Source organism: Solanum dulcamara, chromosome 2 (genome assembly GCF_947179165.1).
Source record: "Solanum dulcamara chromosome 2, daSolDulc1.2, whole genome shotgun sequence".
NCBI classification, from domain to species: Eukaryota; Viridiplantae; Streptophyta; class Magnoliopsida; order Solanales; family Solanaceae; genus Solanum; species Solanum dulcamara.
The window spans coordinates 5,740,083-5,747,307 of NC_077238.1; positions in this window are offsets into that span (position 1 = coordinate 5,740,083).

Below are 7,225 nucleotides of genomic sequence, written 5' to 3' on the forward strand. Positions count from 1 at the left end.
GGGGAACGACTCCAGTATCCTCGACAGCGCTTTAAAGGGGTTTAGGGCATTTTATTGGCAGCGCAACAGGAATTAGGCGATTTTGCCAATTTCTTGTGTGTGTTAGCCCACAGATTTTTTAGGTGCTGGGGTCCGGATTGAGTTTTCTTGTATTCTTCCATAGTAGCATCCATAATGACCTGGCAAACCACTTCATTATCCCCAATAGTGCTTTAGAGAAGTTTAGGGTAATTTTATTGGTGACGCAACAGTAATTAGGCGACTTTGCCATTTTTTTGTGTGTGTTAGCCTAAAGATTTTTTAGGTGTCGGGGGTACAGATTGAATTTTCTTGGATTCTTCCATAGTAACATCCGTAATGACCCGAAGAACTACTCCTGTAGCTCCAGTAGTGCTTTAAAAAGGTTTAGGAGCATTTTATTAGCGACGTAACAAGAATTAGGCTATTTGCCAATTTTTTCATGTGTGATAGCCCACAAAAGTTTTAGGTACCGGAGGTCCGGGTTGAACTTTTCTTGAATTCTTCCATAGTAGCATCTGTAACGACCTGGGAAACAACTCTAGTATCCCCGGCAGTGCTTTAGAGAGGTTTAGGGGAATTTTATATGCGACACAACATGAATTTAGCAATTTTACCAATTTTTTGTGTTTGTTAGCCCATCGATTTTTTAGGTGCCAAGTGTAGGGTCGAATTTTCTTGTATTCTTCCATTTTAGCATCTTTAATAACTTGGAGAATGACTTTAGTATCTCCGGAGGTGCTTTAGAGAGGTTTCGGGGAATTTTATTTGAGACACAACAGATATTAGGCAATTTTGCTAGTTTTTCGTGTGTGTTAGCCTATAGATTTTTTAGGTGCTGGGGGTCCGGACTGAATTTTTTTAGATTCGTCCATAGTAGCATCTTTAACGACCTGGAGAATTACTCCAGTATCCTCGATGGAGTTTTAGAGGGGTTTAGGAGCATTTTATTGGCAGCGCAACAGAAATTAGGCAATTTTGCTTGTATTTCGTGTGTGTTAGCCCACAGATTTTTTAGGTGTCGGGGGTCCGGGTCGAATTTTCTTCAATTATTCCATAGTAGCATGCGTAATGACCTGGAGAATGACTCAAGTAGCCCCGGTGGTGCTTTAGAGAGATTTAAGGGAATTTTATTGGCGACGCAACAGGAATTAGACAATTTTGCCTGTATTTTGTGTGTGTTAGCGCACAGATTTTTTAGGTGTCGGGGGTTTGGGGTGAATTTTCTCCGATTTTTCTATAGTAGCATGCGTAATGACCTGGGGAATGACTTAAGTAGCTCCGGTAGTGCTTTAGAGAGGTTTAGGGGAATTTTATTGGCGGTGCAACAGGAATTAGGTGATTTTGCCTGTATTTCGTGTGTGTTAGCCCACAGATTTTTTAGGTGTCGGGGGTCCGAGTCGAATTTTCTTCGATTCTTCTATAGTAGCATGCGTAATGACTTGGGGAATGACTTAATTAGCCCCAGTGGTGCTTTAGAGAGGTTTAGGGGAATTTTATGTGTGACGCAACAGGAATTATGTGATTTTTCTAATTTTCCTTGTGTGTTAGCCTACAGATTTTTAGGTGCTGAGGGTCCGGGTTGAAATTTCTTGGATTCATCAATACTAGTGTCCATAATGACCTGGGGAATGACTCCAGAAGCCCCGATGGTGCTTTATAGAGGTTTAGGGGAATTTTATGTGAGACGCAAAAGGAATTAGGCAATTTTGCCAATTTTTCGTGTGTTAGCCCATAGATTCTTTAGATGCCGAGGGTTTAGGCTGAATTTTTATTGGATTCTTTCATAATAGCGTCCTTAACGATCTGGGGAATGACTCCAGTATCTTCGGTGGTGCTTTAGAGCCGTTTAGGAGCATTTTATTGGCAGCGCAATAGAAATTAGGCAATTTTGCTAGTTTTTCGTTTGTGTTAGCCCATAGAATTTTTAGGTGCCGGGGGTGCAAGTCAAATTTTCTTGGATTCTTCCATAATAGAGTCCGTAATGACCTGTGGAACGGCTCCAGTATCCTTGGCGGTGATTTAGAGAGGTTTAGGGGAATTTTATGTGCAATGCAACATGAATTTGGCGATTTTACTAATTTTTCGTGTGTTTTAGCCCACAGATTTTTTAGGTGACGGGGGTCCGGGTCAAATTTTCTTATATTCTTCCATAGTAACGTCCTTAACGACCTTGGGACGACACCAGTATCCCCGGCGGTGCTTTAGAGAGGTTTAGGAAAATTTTATTGGCGACGCAACAGTAATTAGGCGACTTTGCCATTTTTTCGTGTGTGTTAGCCTAGAAATTTGTTAGGTGTCGGGGGTCCAGGGTGAATTTTCTTGGTTTCTTCTATATTAGCATCCGTAACGACCTGGGAAACTACTCTAGTAGCCCCGGTGGTGCTTTAAAGAGGTTTAGGAGCATTTTATTAGCGACGCAACAGGAATTAGACTATTTGCCAATTTTTTTGTGTGTGATAGCCCACAAAATATTTAGGTGGCGGAGGTCCGGGTTGAACATTCTTGGATTCTTCCAAAGTTGCATCCGTAAAGACCTGGGGAATGACTCTAGTATCCGCGGCAGTGCTTTAGAGAGGTTTAGGAGAATTTTATGTGCGACGCAACAAGAATTTAGCAATTTTACTAGTTTTTTGTATTTGTTAGCCCACAGAATTTTTAGGTGCCGGGGGTCCGGGTCAAATTTTTTTGTATTCTTCTATTTTAGTGTATTTAATGACATGGGGAACGACTACAATATCCCCAGAGGTGCTTTATAGAGGTTTAGGGGAATTTTATGTGAGACGCAACAGGAATTAAGCGATTTTGCTAGTTTTATGTGTGTGTTAGCCCACAGATTTTTAGATGCCGGGGGTCCAGGTTGAATTTTCTTGGTTTCGTTCATAGTAGTATCCTTAATGACCTGGGGAATTACTCCAGTATCCTCAGTGATGCTTTAGAGGTGTTTAGGAGTATTTTATTGGCGGCGCAACAGAAATTAGACGATTTTGCCTGTATTTCGTGTGTGTTAGCCAACAGATTTTTTAGGTGTCGGGGGTACGGGTTAAATTTTCTTTGATTCTTTCATAGTATCATGCATAATGACATAGGGAATGACTTAAGTAGCCCCGGTAGTGCTTTAGAGAGGTTTAGGGGAATTGTTTGTGTGACGCAACAGGAATTAGGTGATTTTGCTAGTTTTTTGTGTGTTAATCCACCGATTTTTTAGGTGCCGGGGGTCTAGCTAAATTTTCATTGATTCTTCCATAGTAGTGTCCTTAACAACCTGAGGAATTACTCCAGTATCCTCAGTGGCATTTTATTTGCAACGCTATCTGTAACGACTCGGAGAACGACTCTAGTAGCCCCGGTGGTGCTTTAGAGAGGTTTAGGAGAATTTTATGTGCGACGCTAAAGGAATTAAGCGATTTTGCTAGTTTTTTGTGTGTTAACCCACAGATTTTTTAGGTGCCGGGGGTCTAGCTGAATTTTCATTGATTCTTCCATAGTAGTGTCCTTAACAACCTGAGGAATTACTCCAGTATCCTCGGTGGCATTTTATTTGCAGCGCAACATGAATTAGGTAATTTTGTCAGTTTTTTGTGTGTTAAGCCCATAAATTTTTTAGGTGCCGAAGGTTCGGGTTAAATTTTCTTGAATTATTCTATAATAGCATCTGTAACGATCCGAGGAATGACTCTAGTATCTCTGATGGTGCTTTAGAGAGGTTTAAGAGCATTTTAGTTGTGACGCAAAAGGAATTAGGTGATTTTGCCAGTTTTTTGTGTGTGTTAGCCCACAAATTTTTTAGGTGCCTGGGATCTGGGCAGAATTTTCTTGAATTCTTCCATAATAGCGTCTTTAACGACCTGGGGAATGACTTCAGTATCTTAGGTGGCGCTTTAGAGGGGTTTAGGAGCATTTTATTAGCGGCGCAACAAGAATTAGTCAATTTTGCCAGTTTTTCGTTACTGTTAGCCCACAGATTTTTTAGGTGATGGGGGTCCAATTTAAATTTTCTTGCATTCTTCATAGTAGCATTCCTAACGACCCGGTGAACGACTACAATATCTTCGATGGTGATTTAGAGAAGTTTAAGGGATTTTATGTGCGGTGCTACAGGAATTAGACAATTTTGCCAATTTTTCGTGTATGTTAGCCCACAGACTTTTTAGGTGCCGGGTGTCCGGGTCAAAAGTTCTTGGATTCTTCCATAGTAGTGTCCGTAATGACATGGGGAACGACTCCAATAGCCCCAACGATTCTTTAGAGATGTTTAGGAGCATTTTATTAGCGATGCAATAGGAATTATGTTATTTGCCAATTTTTCATGTGTGATAGCCCACAAAATTTTTAGGTGCCGGGAGTTCGGGTTGAATTTTTTTGGATTCTTCCATCATAGCATTCGTAACAACTTGGGGAAAGACTCCAGTAGCCCCGACGGTGCTTTAGAGATGTTTAGGATTATTTTATTAGCGACGCAAGATGAATTAAGCGATATTGCCAGTTTTTCGTGTGTGTTAACTTATAGAATTTTTAGGTGCCGGGGGTTCGGGTTGAATTTTCCTAGATTCTTCAATAGAAGCATCCATAACGATCTGGGTAACGACTCCAGTATCATCGACGACGCTTAGAGGTGTTTAGGAGAATTTTATTGGCGACGCAACAGGATTTAGATGATTTTGTCAGTTTTTCGTGTGTGTTAGCTTAGAGAATTTTTAGGTGCCGGGGGTTTAGATTAAATTTTCTTGGATTCTTCTATAAAAGCGTCTGTAACGACCTCAGTAACAACTCCAGTATCTTCGTCGATTCTTTTGAGGGGTTTAGGGGAATTTAATTGGTGACTCAACAGGAATTAGGCAAGTTTGCCTGTTTTTAGTGTGTGTTAGCCTATAGAATTTTTAGGTGCCGAGGGTTCGGGTTGAATTTCCTGGATTTTTCCATGAAAGAATCCGTAACGACTTGGGTAATGACTCCTGTTTCCCCGATGGTGCTTTAGAGGAGTTTAAGGGAATTTTATTGGCGATGCAATAGGAATTAGGTGATTTTGCCAGTTTTTTGTGTGTGTTAGCCCATAAATTTTTTAGGTGCCGGGGGTCCGTATCGAATTTTCTTGGATACTTCTATAGAAGCATCTATAATGACCTAGGAACGACTCCAGTAGCCCCAGCAGTGCTTTAGATGGGTTTAGGAGCATTTTATTTGCGACGCAATAGAAATTAGTCGATTTTGCCAGTTTTTTGTGTATGTTAGCCCACAATTTTTTTATGTGCCAGGGTTTCGGGTTAAATTTTCTTGAATTCTTCAATAGTAGTATTCGTAACGACCTGGGAAACAACTCCAATATCCCCGATGGTGCTTTAGATAGGTTTAAGGGAATTTTATTAGAAACTCAACAGGAATTAAGCGACTTTGCCAGTTTTTCGTGTGTGTTATCCACAGATTTTTTAGGTGCAGGGGGTCCGGGTTAAATTTTCTTGGATTCTTATCTAGTAGCATCCTTGACGACCTGAGGAACGACTCCAGTATCCCCGGCGGCTCTATAGAGGGGTTTCAGGGAATTTTATTGGCAACGCAACATGAATTTGGTGATTTTGCCAGTTTTTCGTGTGTGTTATCCCGCTTATTTTTTAGGTGCTGGGGGTCCGAGTTGAAGTTTCTTGGATTTTTCCATAGTAGCGTCCTTAACGACCTGAGACCCACTCCAGTATCCCTAGCGGCGCTGTAGAGGGTTTAGGGGAATTTTTTTGGCAACGCAATAGAAATTAGACGATTTTACAATTTTTTCGTGTGTGTTAGCCTATAGAATTTTTAGGTGTCGGGGGTCTGGGCTGAATTTTCTTGTATAGGTCATTAGTAGCATCTTTAACGCCCTTGGGAACGACTCCAGTATTCATGGTTACGCTTTAGAAGGCTTTAGAAATATTTTATTGGCGGCGCAACAGGAATTAGGCGATTTTGCTAGTTTTTCGTGTATGTTAGCCCACAGTTTTTTTATGTGCCGGGGGTCCATCTCAAATTTTCTTATATTCTTCCATAGTAGCATCCGTAATGATCTGTGGATAACTTTAGTATACCCGACGATGCTTTAGAGGGGTTTAGGAGCATTTTATTGGCAGCGCAACATAAATTAGGCGATTTTTCCAGTTTTTCATGTGTAAGCTTTAGATTTTTTAGGTTCTGGGGGTTCGGGTTGAATTTTCTTGGATTCTTCTATAGTAGCGTCCGTAACGACTTGGAGACTGACTCCAATATCCCCAGCGGTGCTTTAGAGAGGTTTAGGAGAATTTTATTGGCAACATAATATTAATGAGATAATTTTGCCAGTTTTTTATGTGTGTTAGCCCATAGATTTTTTAGGTGACGGGGGTCCGGGTTGAATTTTTTGGATTTTTCTATAGTAGCGTCCTTAACGACATGGGGAACTACTCCAGTATCTCCGACGGCGCTTTATATAGGTTTAAGAGCATTTTATTGGCGGTGCAACAGGAATTTGGAGACTTTGCCAATTTTTCGTGTGTGTTTGCCTAAAGATTTTTTAGGTGCTAGGGGTCCATGTTGAATTTTCTTGGATTCTTCCATAGTAACATCCTTACCGACCTGGGGAATGACTCTAGTATTCACGACGACACTTTTGAGTTGTTTAGGGGAATTTTAGTAGTGATGCAACAGGAATTAGGCGATTTTGCTAGTTTTTCGTATGTGTTAGCCACAAAATTTTAGGTTCCAGGGGTCCCGATCGAATTTTTTTAAATTCTTCAATTGTAGCATCCTTAACGACTTGGAGAACGACTCCAGTAACCCCGACAGTGCTTTAGAGAGGTTTAAGAGCATTTTATTAGTGACGCAACAGGAAATAGGCTATTTTGCTAGTTTTTCATGTGTGATAACCCACAAAATTTTTAGGTGACGGGGTCCGGGTTGAATTTTCTTGATTCTTCCATAGTAGCTTCCTTAACGACATGATAAATGACTCCAGTATCTTCGGTGGTGCTTTAGAAAGGTTTAGGAGCATTTTATTGGCGACACAACAGGCATTTGACGACTTTGCTTGTTTTTCATGTGTGTTAGCCTAAAGATTTTTTAGGTGCCGGGGGTCCAGGTTGATTTTTCTTGGATTCTTCCATAGTAGCGTCCTTTACGACCTGGGAATACGACTCCAGTATCTACGAATTCGCTTTAGAGGGTTTTAGAAGTATTTTATTGGCGGCGCAACTGGAATTAGGCG